The sequence below is a fragment of the Onychostruthus taczanowskii genome, unplaced genomic scaffold (assembly GCF_017590055.1).
Source record: "Onychostruthus taczanowskii isolate IOZ18803 unplaced genomic scaffold, ASM1759005v1 scaffold59, whole genome shotgun sequence".
NCBI classification, from domain to species: Eukaryota; Metazoa; Chordata; class Aves; order Passeriformes; family Passeridae; genus Onychostruthus; species Onychostruthus taczanowskii.
The window spans coordinates 3,927,494-3,951,079 of NW_024503568.1; the positions used below are offsets into that span (position 1 = coordinate 3,927,494).

General features: G+C 39.5%; 1 long non-coding RNA gene across 4 annotated transcripts in view; it reads right to left on the minus strand.

The window, feature by feature from the left end:
• Positions 1-23,586, minus strand: part of LOC121343267 — a 65,911-nt gene that overhangs the window by 36,672 nt on the left and 5,653 nt on the right. For 2 of the 4 annotated variants that reach the window (XR_005953674.1, XR_005953671.1), the window contains exon 2: positions 20,612-20,715. This is a non-coding gene — a long non-coding RNA (uncharacterized LOC121343267). Of the gene's footprint in view, positions 1-18,875; positions 19,012-19,086; positions 19,209-20,611; positions 20,716-23,586 lie in introns of those variants that run through there. The other 2 variants (XR_005953672.1, XR_005953673.1) reach the window with 2 other exon arrangements.

Sequence of the window (23,586 nt, forward strand, 5' to 3'; positions counted from 1 at the left end):
AAGTGACCAAAGGGATTTTCCACACCACGGGACATGCTCAGCATATAAAGCAAGGGGAAGAAGGAGCAAAGAGGGATGATTGAAGTGATGGCATTTGTCTTCCCAAGTAACCATTATGTGTGATGAGGCCCTGCTCTCCCAGAGATGGCTGACACCTGCTTGCCCATGGGAAGCAGTGAATTAATTCCTTCTTTTGCTTTGCTTGTGTGTGTGGGTTTTGATTTCCCTGTTAAAGTATCTTTATCTCAACCCATGAGTGCTCCATTTTTTACCCTTCCAATTCTCTCCCCAGTTGTGTTTTGGCAGGAGTGAGGGAGTGGCCCTGTGGGGTTTGGTGGCTGACTGGGGTTGAACCATGACACACAGCCTCAGCCCACAGCAGTGGAGATGCTCAACCACTTGATAGTTACCGTCTGGTCAAGGCCACCAAGGCTGCCCATGACCTCAGGGTCATGCAAAACTGAAACTGTGCAGCCTCTCCCCATCTCACCCCTGCAGCCAGGCAGTGGGAAGAGGCTGAAGGGTGGAACAATAATATTTTCTTAAATCAAGGGATTTCCTATAAGTTTGGTACCCTGGAGTACTCAGAAAGCAAAGGTCAGAACAAATGTCTGCAGTGAAAACCTATAAAGAAGGCAAGTTTAAAAGAACCACTGAAGGTGACTTGCACTTTCTACCCAACACCATGTTTTCCCTCCACAAAGTCCTGCTTCTTTCAAGACCAAAAGCAGTAATGTCACAGTGCCATCAGACCACTGTATTATCACTTATAGCACCTTTTTATTTCAATGTCTTTCACTCTCTGTCTCTAAAAATCCTTTTCTCTTTCTCTGAAAATCCATGTTTTACTGCTTCAAGAGTGCTATATCCAAGTTCAATTGCAAAAGTATTTGGAATCTGAAAATAAAACCCATAAAACAGCAAGGACCCAAAATTGCACAGCCACCCCAAAGCAAAATTCATATTACTTTCGTCACACTTCCCTTATGAATGTAACTGAGCAGTTCAAAACATAATTAGATGTTTAAAAGGAAAAAAATTTGGTTATGTTGTACTTGTGGGGTTAATAAATGAAGTATTCTTAGTTAAAATTAGGTCTGTTTTAACTTGACAAATGCAGAGTTAGTTTCAGGATTCCTCAGTTCATTCTAGTGAACATCAGTGCAGTCAAACATATTCTGTTAAGACCAAAAAATATAAGTTCTTCTCAAGGGCTCTTTGCAGGAAAGGATATTGAAGTGATAAATTTCTGGATTTTTCGCTTATTAAGAATCTGGAAACCAATACACATGTTATCACACTACTGAGCCTTTTACAGGGACTGGAAGACAGCTCAGGTTAAAAACCACAGACAAGATTAAGGCCCACATCACTACTACAGTTAGTAAATTACCTGCCCCAGGCTGACAATCCTCTGTAAACCCTATGACCTCTTTGGAGGTTTTAGATAGGACCAAAAGGGCACTAGACAGTCACCTTGTATTAACATTAAAACTTTAAAGGGAATTAAAAAAAAAAAACCTAAATTATAGTCTTTTTTGTCTGTAAACTATAGTAAATTGGGAGATAGCAAAAGCATCCCAGTCTGAATTGTTTTTCTTCTTTGAATGCTGGCTTGCTGCTCAGTACAGTATGTTCCATCTTCCTCTTTTTTTTTAAGAAGACACATAGGAACTTCAGAAAAACAGCACATGCTCACAGAAAAAAATCTCAAAGGACTGGCAGATACTTGTGATTTCTGAGCAGCAGCGGGGTTTTCTAACTGCAAATTGTTCAGATGTTGTGGGCTTGACAGAATCTATTCCAAGCTTGTTGTTTCCCTGCTCTCTTTCACAGATTTAGAGTCTCTGATGAATGCTATGTGTACCAGCCCAGATGCTCTGTTCTAGCTATAAAACAGTTTTAGTCAGCTAACTGGATAAGAGAGCCTAAAATAGTGCAGCTCTTTACTCTTTATCAGCTTAACATTTTCCACTACACACCACCAGACTCGCAGAAGTACAAACCAGCCTGGTTATAATTGACATACATATTCTGGGGTATTGTTTAATGTTGCCTTAATATTGGATGGAAAGTAACAAGGATTTAAGTCTTTGTCCTGTCATTCTAAATTGGGCCCAAACATCACAGCTAAATGAGCATTTAACCATTAAAACAATTACTTGCAAATTAACAGGCTATTTGGAAGGATGTGATCTTTCTTTCAGTTTTAGAAAAGACCTTTAGGGGATCTGTGCCTTATGTCCTCAATCCAATTCTGTTTTCTAGATTCTCTCTAGACACCAGAAAGAGCCTTATTATTTTGTTTATTGTTTTTATTGGTTTTTTTAATCTTTACTAAGACCATTTCTCCAAACCCCTAAGATCAGAAGCAGAGATCTAAAACTTCTCCAGTTCTAATCACTGCAGAATCAAGTATCAAATAGCACTTATTTTAAGACCAAAATAATTTTGACACGTTGAATCTCTCAAATCCCTAGTGGCACCATGCCTTTTGGCAAAGCTTGAGACACTAGTCATGCCAATAAAGCAGTTTGAATTGAGCTGCCTTTTTGCCCAATCCCACTAAAACCATAGTAATTGGTTCAGACAAAGAGGCTCAGCTGTTTCAATGAGGGCTAAAGCTACCAGTCAATCTTGACAATGGCTTTTTTTCAAGCCTGGCAGAATGAAATGTAATGCAAATGTTCCTATTCTTGTTACTGGCCTGGAACATTTACATATTTCCAAGCTGTCTGATTTTTCATGTATGTTCACATTCCAGGACATGTTGACCAGTTTCTACCAAATGTACCAGAAGGTGAAAAGTCCCACACATTTCAGAGAACAGAAAAGAAAACCTCATTATAACCCAGAAATCCTTATAGGAGGAAGATGAACCTCAAAACAAGAAAAAGATTCCTTCAAACTCAAACCACTTGAATCAGAAAATTCATTAAGAGAAACAAACCTTAAGAAGCCATGACATAACAGCCAGACCCTTTGTGTCGTGGAACTATTTGACTTAGCAATAGTTGAGTGGTTTTTCCTCCTCTAATATATGATTTAGAATAATTCGTGCTCCTTATAGAATAAATTTTCCAGCTCTAGGAGGGACTGGATACTGCTGTGCTGCTTGACTTCTTATAAAAGTAGCAACACCATGCACATTCACCTTGGGCACTCAGAAAACACTCCCTGTCAGAAGTGCTATATCAGAACCTGCTGTTTTGTGGCTCACTCAACACATCTGTCTAGATATGGCTGTCATTTTTATCAAAACCAAATATAAACACAACAATAATTGCTCCCTACAGGAGTTTCAAGTGTTATGTAAAAATGTGACACCTTTTTCAGGATTTTCATTATTCTGTAGTGTCACACAAGCCACATCAACACCAGGGACTTAAACATGCAGTACCAGGGACAAAACCTTGGTAGTATTTTAATATTGAAACAGTGACAGTATTTTGGCTGCCATGTGTAATCCCTATGAGAGTTTCAAATGCAATTTGTTTTCACCAGTCCTTCCCAGTAGCAGTTTGATGTTTCAAGGAAATTATGAACTCAGGAAATTATGATTTTTTTTCAAGGAAATTATGAAATAATTTATTCTACATTTTTAAGTGAATTATTTGACTCTATGAAAAACATCTAAGGAGATAACTAAGGCAAAATGCCAAAGTGGGGCTTTCTGTCCAGCCAGATCAGAACTGCTTTGTTATTCATCTTGTTTATAAAGAAGACTGGGGACAGCCCTAATTGGAAATTCCCTCCTGTCCACCTTCTCTTCTTCTAGTAGAACTCTTCTAATCCACTTGGGAGCAGCAATCATACAGAAAAGCATCAAAAGTTTTCCTTCCCATCATTCTTTTTTGCTTTTACTGACCCAGCACCTCTTGCATTTGAGTCTTTTGCCTGCAATGTAAATGAGCAATTCATTCAATCTAATCTAGCATCCTGATGAAATATCCTTTTCCCTTGCTGAATTCTTATCCTATGCAACTTATTCTCCAGTTCTACAGTAATCTCTTCCAGGATAGACAATCCACATCTAAAAGAAACATTAATTTTTAAGTGGTTTATTGTTTTATAATCTGTCAGTTAATGTCACATACTAGAAAGAAACAAGAGAACTATGCACTCAGAAGAGGTATGAAAAATTCTTCACTTTTGCAGACTGTTTTGACTCTATTCTCAATACAGGAAAAAGAATCTTCCAGTTCCTCCTTATTTGGAGCTGCTCTGTAATTTGTTTCTTACAGAAACCTCTGAAGCGTTGCAGACTCCAGGAATTCTGCAGGTGCCCCTAACTGCAGTGCTGCACATTTCTAAGTACAGAAGTACATTCGGTTATGCTACCAAAATCTTTTCTCCCTGTGTCTGCATCAATAACATTCAACAGCTTTTTGCAACTGAAGATTTTCTAATGTAGCTCAGATCTCTTCAAAGTGGCAGACGTACGGATTTCCCCTGGCAAAACTCCTAATGACGAACAAGTCTTACCGTAACCAGACAGGAAGGCATGCTAATTTCCCTTACTCTGACAGTAAGATGCAGCACATGGCACAACCTGGCTTCTGCTCTCATCTGCATCTCCAGTATCCACTAACTGTGGCAAGCCTGCTGTAAGGTAGGATAATGCTTTTGTAAGAGCATGTCTGAAGGTCCCTCAAACTGCAGCAAAGTAAAATTCTGCATCAAAAGAAATGCAGCTTCACCATGAAGAACTACAAATCCCTTTTTATAAAAATATGGAAAAAGCAAGCAGTTGTGTTGTATTCACAAATACTTATATTCCAGTCAGATACATGGCATTCCTGACAGTACAAGTAGTCTGAAAGCTGGCTGCTACCAGAGTCATAAGAGAGTCATAAACAGTCAAGCACAGCTACCATGCTCCAGTAGCCTCTTGGTTTCTGGCATACATCCTAACTAGCTGACCTGAACAAAAAAAAAAACAAACAAAAAAAAAAAAACCAAAAAACCACAAAAGAAAAGGCAAAAAATATTACACAACCCCAAACAAAAAGCTTGATTTCAGATTAAGAACTTTGAAAAATTTTGTCTAGCCTCTCTCAAAACCCTAAGCAGAACTTCCTGAGTTACTGCTGATGTGCAAACGGGTCCTGTACTATCAGGATTCAGTGAGGCCGTGCAAAGATCGGTCAGTCTTTCTCTGGTTTTAAGCACTTTTCCTCAGATTTGTCAAAAACATGTATGCAGTTACACATGGTTTCACTCTTCCTATTTTACAGAACCCTGGTTTTTTTAGGCACCACACCTCAGGCTTAGAAAGCAGGGGGGCACAGAAAGATAGAAAAGTCCTTTATTGAAAGAGCATTTCTTGTGAAATGCTCACCCTCTAGAAGAATGCTTCTCTTAGAAGAACATAAAATATTCCGTCAGAGAAAGGGGGAACCTGTTGAAAATCCTCATCTCAACACCTGCAGAATGGGCAGGTAAAAAACCAAAATCTCTAGTCCTAGAGAGTGTAAAACAGCACCCAGAATCTGAACTTCTGCTTCCCATGTAAAAGACAGCCAAGTTCCCTTTTGTTAAGAACATACTCAGTGAAAAATAAAAAAAAGGGGGGAAACTGAAAATAGGAAGCCAGGCTACAGCTACCCACTTGACAGCAAGTGCAAGGACCAAAGAAGTATCTGTCTGTGAAGAACAGTCTTAGATTCATTGCAAGTGTTTTTGGCCTTCTTCAGAGCATCAACACAATATGCTTTGATACCAAAGGACGGCCTAGTCTGAGATTTATTGCAATTGGGGCATATGAGACATTGTAAATAGAATTAGTGGTGGCACTAATGGGTCTGTCCTCCATCATCTGATTAAGAACAATAAGACCAAAAGGAAATAACAAGAGGACCAGTTCAGAATTGCAAAGGTATAACTGAAGCCCAGGATACAATGAGCCTTGGGAAGGTAGAAGAGACTTTTGCTTCTTCCTACTAGAGTCTTAATTTTAACTATTCTAAGAGCACTTAGGGACTTCTTCACATCACACTTCCAGCTAGAAGGGCAGTAGAGATGACCAATGCCTGAGATGGTACAGAAGCAGCTGCAAAGTCTGTTTGCATGTATTTAGTAAATGTTGAAAGTCAAATCTGTAAAGGAAACCTGAAGTGGTTTGAAAAATCATGTTATGGCAAGATATGCAGGGCACAGAATAAGAAACAGGATTTATTCTTTCTTCCTCCATTGAAGCCTCATTCCTGTTTGTAACAGATGGCACATCAAGCATGTACTGGGTGATCTTTGTTAACATTTAACATTTTGGAAACTGGCTTCCTTTAATCTGGCTGTTCAGGGAGGTACATGTGACAGCTGTAGTGTGTAAAAGCTGCAGGGCTGCGTTTCTGGGCTGCTCCTTGCTCGTAAAGAAAACTCTCCCAGTGAGGAGGAGGGAATTGAGAATGAGGGGAACAGGGCTGGAAGCTAATACAGGTAGTTGTCTCTAAAGCTTTAGGAGAAAAGCCCCAACAACCCCACAGCCAATAAAAGCAGAATAACTCCTTGAAAAATCTGTATAAAGAAACCTATAGGATCTTACTGGCTGTAAAACTCCTGTACAGGGAAGCTTTTGCAGGGACGCTAAAGCCTTTGGTTAGAACAAAAGGAGACCCCCTCCACACTTCTAGAGGACTATCTAATAATGGTAAAAAAAATAAAATCAATATGCAAAGCACTTTTTAATGGAAAAAAGTACTGTTTTCTTATAATAACTAGAGATACTAGAGAGGTTCTTACAAAGCAGGGGTATGAGTCTAAGGCAAGAAAAGTACAAACAGATGCTTACCTTTCCTGTCCATACTTGTTTTAGCAGACAGTGACCCTTTCTGAGCTGTCTACAGTTTTAGAGGGAAGAAGGAAAGGAGACCAGGGGAGCCCTGGTCTCCTTTAGATTGATTGAAGCTGAGCAGGGGGAGCAGCCGGAATTATGATATTATAAAGTTGAACTGGATTAGATCAGTTTATATGAACCTTCCTTTTCTTTTGCTGCTTGCTAAAATAAGAGTGAAAACTTTTGATGCTGTGCATCAGAAACAGTCTTCAAACTTCACAGCTTCATTAAAGTGAAGTGTTTGGTTAAACCTCCTTCTTTTAAATATTGTTATTTTAATTTTATGCATCTATTATTTAAATGCAAGATATAAAAGACAAAAGGTCTTGCATTAAATTACAGTTTATTCCTTTCAGTGGAGATATTGCATTATGTAAATGGTACCTTTTGACGTTGGAATAGAAATTGCCACAAGGCCCTTCTGGGATCTGTTCTGATTTCCCAAGTATTTGTTCTATTTCTACACACAACTGATGGAATTGCACTGAAATAAGGGGTTTTTTTGTTGCTATCGCTGCAAAAGGGAGAAGAATGGCAAGCAACAAATGAGCAATGCAACAAAAGCCTCTAAATTATGCACTTCAAAGACTATGGGGTGAATTCAGATTACTTACTTCAGCACTGCAAAGGTATACAGACCAACAGGGTGACTCCATGAACTTATGCTAGGAATTTATGTTTCCCCTACAGTCTCTGTAGAAAGAGCTGGATACCTCTAGAGAATAATTCTAAAGCATATAATGGAGGTATCATGGGCTCCAAACTCAGCCATTGCATAGGGAATCAGGGTAGCCTGTAATGTACATTGAGAAATTAAAACACAGGTGTTATGAATAAAAAGTTACCTATTTTTGTTTAAGGTTACAGAGCTAAAACCGGTGGGACCAGTTGCTGTTAAATTAGCTTAATTGTTAAGAGTTCTTCTTTAATTGCCCATCAATGGTTGGTGATTTAGCCATTGTCCTCCCAATGCTTGCCCCGGAGATACACCTGGACACGGCAGCCCAGGAGAATAGGAGTGGCCTGAGACCACGTATGCAGATGAGGAATGCACTGCTCCAAAATTTTCCCGTTTTCTAGGAAAACCCCTAAAAACAACGAACCAATATAGAATTAGGGGACCCTATGTGATGTCTAAGGATGGGCGTGAAGTCCAGTACCTGCTTGATCCTTTTTGCTTTACACCCTGACCTAAAGGATGTTCACTAAGGAGGGGACCCGAAGTGTTGGACCGAAAAGCAGGAATGTGCGAATCTCCCGTGAGGACGCAGTCCCCAGCTCTGCCTGCAGACCAGCGGACAGAGCTGCATCACCCTCCTCCTCCGTGCCACTCTTGGGGACAGCGGCGGCGTGGGCACAACCCGTCGATTTCTCCCCACCTGAGCTGAATCTCTTTAATAAAGGCATTAAAAAGGAGAAAGATCTCCTGCCATATTTATGTCAACAGGCATACATCAAAACCTGGTGTACAGGCATGGAGCAACACCCATATTCTCCAGTGGATATCCCAAAACGAAGCACACACACTCACGAGAAAAGGTGCTACATCCTTCTGTTGACTTGGTATCATCACCACAAGAAACAGCTGACACAGCTGGAGGCTAAGGACTTGTCCACACTGTGGAGCTGAATGCTTGTGAGGATGCCACAAAAATCAGACACAAGGGTACTCCTCATGGATGGACAGTACTGAGAGGGAGGTGTTTCAACAGTACTATCACATTCCCACAACCCTGCAAGAGTGCATAATCCAAGACCAGGTGTGGCATCCCAGCATCTCTCAGCTGCAATTTGAAAGCATGACCCTAAAACAGAGCTTGGAAATAAATCTGACAGGTTGAAGCAAGCAGATCATGTCTAAACTGTGGAAGTTCTCTCCTGATGACAATAACACAACCTCCAAGAGGAGCATCTATGCCTGAGAGTTTCTCTGCTCCCAGGAGGACTGGCTGGCTGAACAGCAGCAGCTGCACTGCAGGGAGTGCTGACCACTGACACAATTTAAAAAAACAGCTGGGTCTTGCAGTGTCGACAAGACTGATCCGCTGCTACTGATTTCCCTGAGCCCTTCTGACCTCCCAATGAGAAACTAATGAGACACAGTTCCAGAAAACCCCATTTGAACACTCTCAGGGGGCTGCTGTTTCGATGTGTACCAGTGCTCCAGTACAAGAGGCATGATGAGACCTTTGTCTTCAGAAGCAAATTAAGGAGGCTTTTGCCCCACTGTTTCCTTTCCATCCTCCCAGGAACAAGCATGAGACTGACATGGACGAGGAAACACAAGTGGCCCTGCCAGGGACAGAATAAGGAGTGTGAAATCCTCATTCAAATACTGCTATTTTCAACTGATTACGTGACAAGCACAAAAGCGAATCTCAGCACCACTCACAATGAGCCCAAGAAACTTGGCAGGTTTCTGACACGTCTGGGAAGCAGCCTGCTGCCATAGTGATTCTGGTCCTCCCTCAAACACACTCTGCTGGGAAGCAAGATTTGGAACTATAAACAGAGATCAGGAACCATTTGCAAGGGGATTTAACAAAAATCTTCTCCTTAGGCAGAAAAAAATTGATTGTTTTCAGAGGGGAAAAAAAAATGAAAAAGATAAAAGATGAAAAATATCAAAGTCCCGCAAAAAACTTACTAGCTCTGTTTAAAACAGCACAGGAAGAGTAAATGCAGAATTGCTCTGTATTTGCTTCTGAAAGTCTATTTCTAAGGGTAGTTGGGGTGTGACCAGTATTTTTTTTTTCTCCTGAAAAGATGCCAGCTGCTGCTACCTCGGGAACAGCTCTGAGTCAAACAAGTGGGAGCATGTCAGGTGCCTGCCAGACTTTAATTCTAAGCCTCATGTAAACATTTGTGGCTCATCTCCACAAAGGTGAGAGTAAAGTGCTTGCACTAGTGGAGATGCATCAGAGCTGACAGTGAAGAAAAAGGGATGTCTTGCAGCATGATTGCAAGGCAACCATTTTTTAGATCCCCTGCTTAGAGTGAATCGAAGGGTGATGGGTAAAACAGGGAAATCAGAAGAGGACTGGAAATAGTCAGATCAAGAACTCTGTTCCTTTTTGCTTTCATTGTAATCTTTTTTGCTTAATAATCTTTCAATTAAGTTAAGGTTATTCTTTGGATCGAGATACAAGGTTTGAAAAGCACTATTTTTCTGTCATCATGAAGTATCACCACTAATAAGGACTTCTACAGATGCCATATTTCATTTTTATGTTAACAAAATCTTAATTGGAGGAAATATTTTAAATTTTTGACATTCTATGGAGCCTTGTGGTAATTATCCTGATGCCAGCACTTTAAAGGGGAAGGTAAAAAGTCAGAAGCAGTCACATGTCATCAAGTATGTCCTCTAGAGACTTAGTCTGCTAAGAGTCTTATCCTAATCCTTCCAAGGTATTCCTTAATGGTAACAAATCTGCACTGAACCCTCTGCAGGAAACTCCTGTGCAGAATGTAATGCCTGCTCAAGTAGCTATTTATTGCAGAAAAGGCAGAATTTTAAATAAATTGCTTTGTTCATACACTGAGATTTTAGCAATAGCTATGAGTGCAATTCAACTTTGGATTTCAGATTTTTCTTTTTAGTCAGGTTTCAAATTGTAATTTCCCAATACAGAATGAAATCATATTTAGCCTGTGACCTTTAGTCACAGAGACTCCTGGAACAGACAGCCTAATATCAGTGGTGCGCAGCAAGATTGAAGGACACAGGCTGCACCACGTGTGCAGCTCTTGAGAAAGCTCCCGCACAGAATGAAGAAAGGAATGAATCCTTCTCCATGCCCCCTTGCACCCCATTCCCCATTTTACTCTGGAACACCACATTTCAAATATATCTTTTGGAGGGGGGATTAATGTTCAAATTGATGTTCAGATAAGTCAACATGGGCTGTTTTCCTCCTGCTCTTAGTGCAATGGTGAAATGCCATAGAAAGCCCCAAATACTAAACAGTTTAACACTTCTTTCCTCTGTGCCTTCTGCTTTTTGTTATACATTTTTAATTGAGCAAAGAGGAGTAATGCAAAAGAAATTAAGTTATGACTATTAAACTGTGTCTCCTGGTGAAGCTTTTCAGCGTGGTTAGCAGGGAATTAGGCAAACTTCTCCTTTAGCATTAATGAGAGTTTTGCTCCTGGTTCCTCTACAGTACAGTTCTGACAGCACCTGCTCCAGACAAACCCTTCAACTTGCAATGAGTTTGTGTGACTCAAGATTGGGCCTGTTAAGGACTGTGACACACACATATTGCTCATTTATCACTGCACAGATAGGTAGAGGCCCGGGGGATTACAGAAATTTGGAACTGCATTGTTAAAACAAGGAAGCAAGCGTACAAGAACTGCAGTTGTAGGTAATCTCGTAAAGCACAAACACAGAGCACAGCTCCTCTGTCCAAGAGGCTCTGGAGCATGTCCTGCTTCTCCCTGGCTGCTGCTCAGGATAATGCCTGCCCTCCAGGCTTCTCCAGGCTAAGGGACAGCAGAGCATAAAATGACCCCCCAGAGATGGTGGTGGTGGTACTGACGAGCCCAGGCACATTAAAGGCCCCTGACACCGCCAAGTCGCTCCCCACATCACACCTGGGTTACACAGACATCACTACAGTGACAACACTCCTCATTTTAAAACAGTTTTCTCCTGTAGGACAGCTAGGAAAAGGTCATTGAGTTGTGCTCTTTGTTTGGGTTTTTTTTTTTTTTCTGTTTCGTTGGTTTTGTACTACACACAATTCACTGTAGAAGAAAAGCAACTGCCAGAACTGCATTTTTGTTCCCTGGTTCCATCAATGAGAAGACCCTCAGCGAATAGTTTTGATGGATGTTGGTTTTGTCGTTTTGACTCACTTTCCCCTCTTTGATTTTGACAGAACTTGAAAACAGAGAAATGAGAAATTGACAAAGATTACATTTCCTTCTTGACTTAAAAAAGCCCCCAGCTTTTTAGATATCATGATCAAGCAAAACAATTTATGAAAATACACATGGTCTTCAGACACTCTGTGGAACTTATTTGTCTTTCTGACAAGTCTTTTTACTACACACTATCTAAAGTTAGTTTAACTTTTAGCATTTAATAAGAGGAGTTCAGAAGCATTTCAGAAAAATTTTTTTTTTTCAAATCAACTGAAAATACTCATAGAAAGGACATTTTCTATTGTTGTAGAATTTCCTAGCGAGATAACATTTTTTGCTTTTTGAATCTATCAAAAGGGGTATTAAAAATTAATCTTTTTTCACATCTATAACATTTACCTGTAAGAAAACAAGTCTACTTCTAAAATTTTATTGAAGCTTGTCTACTGCAAAAACAAATAACAGTTCAGAAACACATCCCTACAACCAGGCAAGAACTGAAACAAGTTACTTCCTGTAACTTAACTTCACATACAATGCAGAAAGAACTGAACCTCCAAAGGAATAAAAATAATTATAGAACTTGGAACCTAAACACACAACCTGAGGCATTCAACTGTTTGCTTTGCTGGAAACTAGGAGTAAACAAATGAACCTAACACATACTGGTTTTTACAGCTACCTCTTCACAAAGAATACATTCCTTCCAAAACCAGCAAGAAACAGAATCGAGCTGGCAAAAAGATGAAATCCCTTCACACACAGTGTTTATGTTGAAAACGCGGGCAATAAAGAGAACGTCAACTGCAGCAGCTCCAAACCTTGTTTGTCACTAGATTAACTAGAGAGCCAGCAAGGACAATGACTCAACCATTCATGCCTATTAGGCTTGCTGTGAAAGGCTCCATTCATCCACCAGCTGGCACCGTGGAAAGATATCTAAAGATGTGAACGAGCGCAAGGGGCAGAGGCAGCCTGGCCCCGCTGCAATCTAAAACCAAAGCTGCAATTAATTATATATGGAATGCAGCCAGGCTCTCCTAGCATTGTAATCAAATGGGACCACACAGAGAAAAGAAAACCCTTTATCACACCACATGCACTCAGACAGACAGACACACAGACTTCTCGCAATAGGAGATTTTTTTTTTCCAATTCCTCATGGCGCTATCATGGCAACCTGTCAACAGTTTATATCTTAAAATTTCAAGTTTGCTGCTTCTGTTTTATTTCCAAAAAAAGGCTTACACGCCTGTTTGTGGATTCTTTTACCACCAAAATCAGCCACTTAACAGAATTTTTCTTTGTTTCATATATGCTTTTTGTCCCCACACTCATAGCAATAATTTTATACTATTCCAGTGCTTGTACCCTAGAGATATTTAAATCTACAGGATTAGCACTCAAACTGCTTGCAAGTTATAAATCTAAACTGCGAAATTCCTGATAGTCCCAACCACACATTGGTACAGCCCACAGAATTCATCATGCTGTAGGGACATTTTAGATGAGACCAGCCTCAGCTAATTTCCCCTTAGTGTAATTCTCTAGGACTGCACAACCATTTTTCCTTTGGGGAAAAAAAAATTATCACAAAAAGCATGCCTCTAAACCAAATGAGAAAAAAATAAAAAGTGCCTATGGATAGCCAGAATGATGGAATGCCATCAACATCACCCATATCACAAAAGCAACAGCATTCCCAAAATTTATCTCCTATGTGTAGTGCTAAACTTCTCTCTTCCCATCATAATCATCATTAAACACTATTACTGTACTATTTTGAGTATGTAACCAAATTAGGACCTCAGGATGTACTCCCTGGCATACACATCAAGATACTCTAGCTGAAGAATTTGCAATCAGATAAAAACCCAACCAACCAAAAGAAAAAAAAAGGTCCATTTTACATTTATTTTGCTTAAAAGGTGGGCACAAAGGCAGTTGATGGCAGAAATAGGAAGCAAAGAAAGCTCATCCTAGGCAGTGACTTTACCCTATATGCCTCCTCCTCTATAGTAATCCCTCTTTGGTAATTATTTCTGTCATTTGCTTATTTTCTTGATTAATATAATTTCAATACACTTATTTAACCATGTAATTGTTATTCAGAGTGCAGCACTAAAATCAATGAGAAACATCACATACAGAGAAATAAAATGAGCTACAGTCCTTGCAGAATGGAGTGCAAGTTATCTGAGGATGGGATATTATTTTAAGCTGATTTTTTACAGTGCAAATGTGCCTTGGATTTCAAGGTACAAAAATATTGCACAATAATTAAACTGTTTTTATGATGAATAAAAAGTTGTGAAGGCAAAGGCAGGTGTTTTAACAACACAGATAGTGAAGGCCTGCATCTGCTTTGTTACAAATTACACAGAACCAACGCTGAAAACCTTTAAAAAAGGTAACACTGCAACTGCCATTTCTTATTATGAAGATATGTTATGCAGTCACTGTGCAAAAAAAAAATGCCATCCTGTAAAAGGCTGAACCAGGCCCAGTTCAGTGCCTGCAGTGCAGCTCTTGTTTCACTGCCTGGTGTACTTCTTGTTGGCAGATGTTATTTTCACTAACTGTCACCATGTATTTTGACACAGAGGAAAAAGGGGCAGATTCAATGTGCATTCACGGATACAGATACTGCTAAAATAGGCAGAGATCTAAATCCCCACGTAATCCAGCACATAATAGAGCACCAGTCAGCATCTGTCAGGAACACTGGGTTTTTTAGGAGGAAAACACAGGTCTAAGGACTTCTGGGGGGTTTTTGCTTTGTTTATCACTGGTCATTCAGGGTATTCATAAGACCACAACACATCAAAAATTCAACCTGAGAAGGGGAAAGGGAAGTTCCAAAGACCAGGTCTGGCTGCACCAGCACCTGTTCAAATGGAAGCAGAGATTGGCAGAGGAACCTGCTGATGAGGTACTGCAAATAACTCTGCCTGAGTCCCTCTCTCCTGTTGGTAGGCTCTGTGCAGGCATTTGGGAATATTATAAGCAGCAATGAGTGCAGAGAGGGGCAGAAAAAAAAGCACCTTTTTGAAGCCTGAACCCTCAAGCCCGAGCACAGCTGGCTCAGTACTCGGAAAACCTACATGGAGAGGGGGAAGGAGACACACAAAAGGAGCCTGCTGGCAGCAGTCTGAAGTTAGATCATCTCCAGTGCACTGTAAAATCTGAACTTCTCAAAGCTGGAAAAATAGAAACACCTCCACAGCATGACTGTGCAGCCAAGGCAGGTGCCTTCCCCCACACAGGGAAAGAGACTCAAGCACAGCAGAGTGCACTAAAAGGAGGCCCAGTGAAGTGATCTTTTGGTTGGTTTTTAACCTCATGCTGGGTATTACTGGGGAAGACCATGTTCCCCCAGCTATGAAAAATTCCTTCACTAAAGAAAGCATCATCATCCTTCATAGATATAAAATGGCCAAGGGCTATATTTTCAACACGATTCCAAAAGAGTAAAGAAGCACCAAGTGGGATTTTCAAATGTCTGTAGGTTCTTCAGACTACTGACAACCACACAGAGAGAGAGAAAAGAGAGAAAATAGTACTCTGAATCCTGGATAACTAATAATTTGAGTCAGTTGTGGTAGATTTGAAGCACATGGAAGGACTGGATCTATCAGCTGACCACTGTGATCTTCTCTGCAGGGAAGCATAAGCAACATTTTGACCATGGAGGTATGCATATGAACAGAAACACACACACAAATCTTAGTCCTGTTAAACTGGAGAACCTACAATACACTGAGGAAAACATTTTGAGAGCAGTTGTCCAGTGATTTGGGGGATAAAGAACCAAACAAAAAGAAGTCCCACATACAAAATAAACACTTGATCTGTAAATACTGAAGAAATGCCACATTCAGCTAGACTGACCACTTGAGTAAATGAAGCAGAAATTCTTGTGTTCTGCTTTAGGATTTAAACTTCCAATGAAGTCACACATCACATACGGATATCATGGGCAAGTGCAGCCCAATACAATCTCTTGCCTAAATTGAAAAAGCTAGGAAACCCACAAGCAGATCCACACATCAGTGGGGGATTTATCTGCTTGGTACCCCCTGAATGTATATCAAGGACCAAACTGTGAAAGGAACTCTGACTGTGCAAGGCAAGTGTGACAGATATGTGGTTACAGGGAAGAAAAAAGCCAAGATACTGGAACCAAACATCAAATCTCCTGTTTCTGGAAGATGTAATTAACTATTGTGCCCAATAGTCCTGTTTGTCTCACTGGATGTCAGGCTGAATCCGAAGCACTGCAGGCCAGGGCCATTTATACTGCTGGTATACAGCAGAAAGCCTCCCCAGGAAATTCCTCAACAATTTTAAATGCTTTTAAATCTCAGTTATTTGATGGTTTCCATTATTCTAAAAAAAAGAACATGCAGAAGTCTGTGAAGAACTGAAGAAAAAAAATATAGAAGGTTGTTCTACTTTGATAATGCTCTTTAAAGTATTCTGCCAGCTCTACTCTTGATAGTAAACCTACCCCTAATTTTCACTAAAATTGTGCTTTTTTTGTAATCAGAGCAAGAAGAGCTAGCGAGTACTTCACAGCAACCCTGCTTACGTAGGACTTTCTTTTCTTGTACTCCACAGAAATTATTTTGGGAGCACAGGGAGTTGTGGATACGTTGGGATGCAAAGTGCACAGCAGCTCCAATGGGGAGGGACTGTCCTCCCATCCAGCAGCAGCCTCCCATTTGCACACTGCTTCAGTGTGACTTATTGGCATTTAGGAGGCCACTACAACCAACCCTGAATAATGTATTTATAATATCTAAAGAAGAAGAAAAGAAGTGTTAATGAGAAATCAGCTCATTGTCATCTTATTTTTTCCACATATTCAGTTATTTGTCATCTGCTTGTGTCCTCTGACTGACAATATTCATGCCAGCTGCTGGCTGAATGGGAGCCTTCCAGCATGCCTAAATAGACTGTTTGTCTTCATTAGGGCTTTGTAGGAATTCATTCAGCAAGGACTTGCAGGCTGTCATTAGGCAGGTCCAGTCTTTCAAGTTCTGCTGCCACAATCCAAGATATTTGCTTTAACAGACTTTCCCTTGTTTTTTTTCCTTTGACAGAGGAGAACCAGTTTCTATTACCCCAAGTTGTTGGGATTTTTTGTTGTTTCCCACAACCGTGGTTTCCAGGCATACTTCCACATTGCACTACAAGGGGAGAGAGGAAATGCACACACATACTCTACATCTTTAGGATAATAGATTTCATTGCATTGCATTTATTTGCTCCCCACCTTTTTTCCATAAAACAACTTAATAATGAGTTCATATCAACCAGATGATTGAACATCAAGGAAGAGAGAGACTTAGCCTGATCTTTGATTTTTCTGCATCAGGAGACAGATGAAATGATACTATATTAAGTGGATAAAAAAGGCACATAACCTCAGTAGCTGAAGTTGAATAAAAGTTATTCTTAAAGTCAGGGCAAGATTATTGTTCTGTTTCTAAACAAACATTCTTGTCCTTCAGCATGCTCAGGAGAAGACATGCAAAGCTGGAGTCAGGCTTTAGATGCTAGAGGATATTCAAGAGAAACAGCAGCTGTTTTTTCTTTGAATTATTAGAATCTTAGCCTTTAAAAAAAATTCAACAGCAATAGTAGACACTTCTCCTACTTATTCTCCTTCTGAGGACTGGATCAGTTATTACTTTTACTCAAAAATATGTCATGGTTTAACCCAAATCAGCCACCAAACTCCATGTGGCCACTCATACCCCCAAAAAGAGAATTGGGCAGAAAATTGGGAAGGTAAAAGATCAAGAAATCATGGGTTGAGCTAAAGATAGGGAAATCAAAAGCCACACACACAAGCAATGCAAAACAAGGAATTAATCCATTGCTTTCCATGGGCAGGCAGGTCTTCAGCCATCTCCAGGAAAGCAGGGCCCCATCACATGCAACTTGGGAAGACAAATGCCATCATTTCAAACATCCCGCCCTTGCTCCTTTCCCCTCACCGAGGAGGATGTCATATGGCCCAGAATATCTCTGTGGTCAGTTGGGGTCACTGTCCTGGCTGTGTCTCCTCCAGCATCCTTGCTAGACTGGCAGCAGGAAAAGGAGAGGTGGCCCTGGTTCTGTGTAAGCCCTGCTCAGCAATAACAAAACCATCTCTAGATTACCAATCCTGGGTTCAGCACAAAACATAGCCCTGTCCTAGCCACTGAGAAGAAAATTATCCCACCCAAAACCAGCACAGCATGGTCATGTGGCATCAAGCTTTTGAGTACAATTCACCACCTTCTCAGACTATTTATCACAGGAAATATATGCTAACCATAGGATGTATGTTATGCATTTCCCTTACGGAGGTTGCTCTTCAAAAAGAGTCCAACTTCATCACAGTTCCAAATCAATACCGAGAGGAAACAATCCTTCAGGGGACATACAAAGTCTACTATTCTGTTATATACACAAGGCACCAGAGGTTTGGAAGGAGTGCTGAAAGGCCATTGCCAGGAAAAAAAAAAATTAAATGTAGAAAACAATGCTACCCCTAATTTAAAATGTAGGACTAGGTCATTAATGTGTGCCCATTTAGATAGAACAAGTATTATCTTAAAATAAATTAGGTTTATCTATTGTATTACAGCATATTTATTTCAGGAATCTATTCGAGGAATTCTTTAGGGTAACACATAGCTTGGATGTCAACTCATGAGGACTCCTAGAAATCACCCTAAATATCTTTTTGCTAACATTTTATTGCAAAACCTATAACTTGAGTTTGCTGGGGAGTAAAATTTTGTTTTCAGAGATCTACAAGAACACTTTAGCTTTCATTTAGTTTGATTTGAAAATAATTAGTTTTAGCTTTATAACTTTATGCTTGTAAAGAAAAGGTTGAAAATATCAAAGAATGCTCAAAGATATAGGTAAAGAGAAAAAATATGTATTTTGTGACACTTATTCAAGGAGGGTCTATGTAAATTACATTTCATTGAGAAAGAGAGTAATGGTTTAAATATTTCTGCAAATTACTTTAAAGGACATAATATTCAGTAAAAACGAAGGAGAACTTAAGAGACTCAGTAACAAAGAAAAAAACACCAACTAGTTCTCAAAGAGAAACAGTCAGATCATTCATAATGAATTAAAACACTTACTGGCAAAGGTAGATTTTCCCGAGGAATGAAAGCATTCCAAGAGTTCTGACACACAACCTTCAATTTTTCAATTTGTTTTAAAGGTTGACAAGTTTTTTATTGGACTTTCAGAAAGCACAGCCTGGTTGTTAACAGTGTTCTGTCTTTAGTCTAGGATAAAGTATACATATTAATGCATTTATCCATCATCACAGCATATAAAATAGAAACAGGAATTGCTTCCTCCAATCACAAAGGAAGGCTGTGTTTTCTCCCAGAAGAAATCCTGCACTGCACTGTCTCCTGACTCTCTTGCAACAGTCAGACCCATCTCTTCTGGGAGGAAGCACAGACTCCCAAAGAGGATCCTTGCACAAAACAGTGGAAAGAAAACTGGTTATTCACCAGAGAAATAGGAAGCCTGAAAGGTTCTGAGTAGAATTAACTTTATTCAGTAATTGAGGTAGATTTTCATAAGTTAGGTAATAAAAAACACCTGCATATTTATACTACATTTGCAAAAACATTCATTCGGCCTTGGACTGTAAAATTGATGCACCACTTCTATCATACAACCTGAGGAATTAAAATCCTCTGTGAAAAAGATGCCAGGTACTACCTACAGCCCACAAAATACTCAACACTCAATTTAGATCCTTTGGATTATATGACTGAACCAGATTTTTTTTTTTAATATTATAAATAACCTTTATCCCCACAGGGAAGTTTAAAAAAAAAAAAAAAAACAAAAAAAACCCTCTGTTTTACCTCATTTTGTTATTAAAGTTCAGGAAAGAACATCCTCAAAGCAGAAAGCATAAAAGTTCCTCATGATTTTCAATTGTATTTTTATACTATCTTTTATACTATCTAGGCATTTGCTTAAAGATTGGCATTATGTGGTAAGTAGCAGAATATGCTCAAAACAGAAAACCTCTTCTTTCACTTATTCTCCCTCAATATCTCCTTTAACAAGACAAACAATAGTAAGGCACATTTCCAGTATTTTTAGAACAATATTTTCTTCTTTAAAGATGACCAGAAGGAAGATGATTTGCTGACTGTTAAAGAATATCAGGTTCTACTATTCATTGCTTATTCTCTCTCTTCATCTAGTTTGGTGTTTGGGCTTTTTTCCCCTTTTACCACAAATTTTACAATATAGAAATTGTTCTCTTGTTTAAAAAGTTTATAGAGAATTTATCTACTCTCCCATTATTTTTCTCCATAATTATAAATCCTGAGAAGAATTTCAATAAGATATTCTAGAGACTGAGTTTTGGTTGTTGAAATGCATTGTAAATTCATTCTATTATTTATCATAGTATATATTATCTTCATTATATATGTTATATATTATATTTATTATATTAAAATATATTTATTATTACTTCTAGAATCAACAGTAATAAAATTCACTGTTCCCTGTTGGCTAAAAAAATTGTTTCTAAGCACACAAACAAAATGCACACATGAATTTGAGACATTAAGTTTCCTTTCCAGGGAAAGGGATGATAATTGACACAACTTAACACCCAGTAGGCCTTCCTGTCCCAAGCAGAATACAGCACATGTAGCCTGACAGACACTCAATTCCTTAATTTTAAAGAAGACTGTGGGGCTGAGAACAGGAAACATGAAAGAGAACTGTGAACTTGAAAACCTGTGGTGTTCTTGATGCACAGTGGTTATTGCAGTCTGTTTGTTATTTCTGACATGAACAGCAACAGGGACTTGCATCATTGCAAACAACACAAAATTTGACACCTACCTGCAAGTACAGAACAGCTTTAGAAGAGTTGTTCAAGGAGGATGTGGAACTTGCACCCTCTGAGGATTCCAAGAACAGAAACAATAACCACGCTTCTGCAAAAACTTAAACAGAACAATAACTTTCACAGGTTGCTACTATCTTTGAAGTAAATGAGAATATTTGCATGTGAAAGTTGAAGCATTGTTAAGCCAATAGTCTCTATTTTCCCAAGCTGTGCCCGGAGCAGGCAAAATGAAAAATCAACAGTCCACATTATTTATTTAAACCATAGGAAAAAACCCATACATGTGTGTGTTGTAATTTATTTTAGGGAAAAAAAGAGCTTAAAAACTTTGTCACTAATTTAATATACTCAAATTATTTAACTTTATTTTTCAGAAGTCCTACTTTTAGAAGAATAGAACAGCTAGCCTCACATCCCAGTGATGATTTAAAAAAAAACAACAAAAAAACCACAGGAAATCCAGTCAACAATACTGAGGAAGTTGTTTCAGGAAAAGAATATTCTCTTACAAGAAAATTACAAAGTTTTCCATGCTGAAAGATATCAGTCAAGCTCTTACTTGCAGAGCCTAAACTGACACGAATAAGCAATTTATCAAACATCTCCCAAATCACAAAAGCAAAATGCTTCTCTACAACCAGCACAAGAACTCTAGAAAAGTCAGTTTGGGTCCTAATAAAGTTTAAAATGCCCTCAAAATCTTGTTATATAGGTGAGCTAGAAGAAGAGAAAAAACAAATCCCTAATTATATATCCACAGATAGATCTAACCAAAATTGTGTCATAAAAAAAGAAACTATAGAAATCCTATCAGAAAAGAGAGAGAGTCAGAAAAAAGCAGTAAACATCCAGAACATGGAAAAACTTCGTATCAGAAGGTGCAGTGGCAGCAGCTCCATAGCCTCAAAGTTTATGTATTTGCCTTTTTTCTCCCCACAGTCCTGTAATTATAAAGACTCCTCCAAGAGGAAACCAAGAATAAATGCTTCTAGCAAAAGTAAACGGATCATTTTACCCCCACTCTTTATCTATTCATCCTATTATCCTTTGCACCCAGACAACAATGTTCTGGAGCATCCTCTCATAATCCTTCAAACAATACCAAGTGAACACTTTGAAAGGTAAGTTTTGTTGACTTCCACTGCTCAACTGGAAAATGACCAGGAATGCATTGCATTCCCTAAAACTTCCAAGAACCCATTAACCCTATAATTAAAAGTGAAAAAAATACTGCTCCTAACTTCTTACTCTATGCACCGTGTTGCACCGTGCGATGCCTAGAAAGTTTGATAAGGGCAGTATATAAAACTACCAGTTCATAGATTGCTTCTTGGCTCCATGATATGGAATTATCCTGCTGATTTAACACTACATACTGTCCCATTAAGCCCTCTATTTATTATGTAACCACAAGTGCTTCAGCACAGAGTATTAATTACATTTTGCGTTAATGAATCTGGAGACACTTTTCCAAACAGTATTTCCTACAATTGTTTTTCACAAGTCTTTCTCCACACACACTCCTTGTGTGAATGCCACTTTGCCTAACCTAATTCCAAGCTCTTCTTGTTGCCAGCAACAGCTGCACTCACAGCACCCTCCTCTAAGTGAAAACAGTTTTACAAATGCCACAATTCTGCTTTCTCCTTGCTGTCTACGGTGAAATAGTTACAGCAGACTGTGGGTGAAGCTCCACTTCTGCAGAAATAAGAGCTCCAAATCCACAACAGTGTTTAGCATGATATTTTCTGATGTTACCCTTCTGAAAGCCTCACCTTCCCTGCTGCAGTATGCTGTGCTACCAACTGAGCCTCAGACAAGGTTTCTGGGGCCAAACTTTGGCTTAGCTATCAGGTGATGTTAGATAATGTCCAAGACCTAATAATACATCCACCTTAAGGGGAAGACTGGACTCTGTTAAGCAGTTGCGAGTGTCAGCAGAGATACAAGCTCAAAACCAGGGAAATTCAGAGGAGTCCCCAGGGGAATAGATAGAGGAATATGGACCCTGTCTTAACTTAATGAGTGCAGTCAATACCCTGAGCAATTTTGTGGATGGTATCTGCACATCAGGAAGTTGATCTTCATTGCTTCTGTGTGATCTCCTGCTCACCACCAGCATGGATTATCTGAGCAGTCAGAGTAAGAACCTTGATCTGCCCTCTCCTTCAGAGTACAGTCATTTTCTTGCAGGCAGGCAGGATTATGTAGCTATTATGTGCGGCAAGATGATTGAAAGCCTAGGAGACCTACTTTTAGCAGGTCAGCCCCAGTGTAGCCAGAGGTGTCCATAGGGATTGACATGCAAATAACCTTAGAAATGACTAATGGGGATGAAGCAGGGAAGAGAGGAATTGCTGTTGACATGGCAAGGTCCCACATATCCATGAGAATAAAGACAGCATAAGAATTGTACACATTTAGACTTTGGCATTATTCATACCATCACCTCTCACTATTGTAGGCAAACCACAGTCAGTGATTCAGCAACACAGGCCCTCCGTGCACAGCACTCCTGCTGAATGCAAATGCAACAAACAATGACTAATTTCAGTTCAGCTTTGTGCTCATTCTCCTTGGGAGAGAAACTGGCTGTTCCACTCACACAGCATAAGTGAAATATTTGCTTCTGTTCAACACTTAGGAGTACAACCAAAACTTAAATTGTTCCGCTCTTGCTACAGCCACTGCTCACAGCTACAGGGACACAAGGATAAACAAAAAACGGATCCTGTTTTGAAGAGAGAGATACTTACAAGAACATTATTTCAGTCAATTTTCTTCCCTTACGACAGACATACCTTGCAATGTCTTGAGGTCTATAACTTCCAACTGTTAAGCCTTTATTATAAACCTTGACCACAGATATGGTGGGGGATTTCCTAGCTTTTTGGCTGATTTAATAAATACCTGTGGTGGAAAAAGCAAATGTTTGCTGCCAAATGCTAATAAGAAGCACAGGACATTG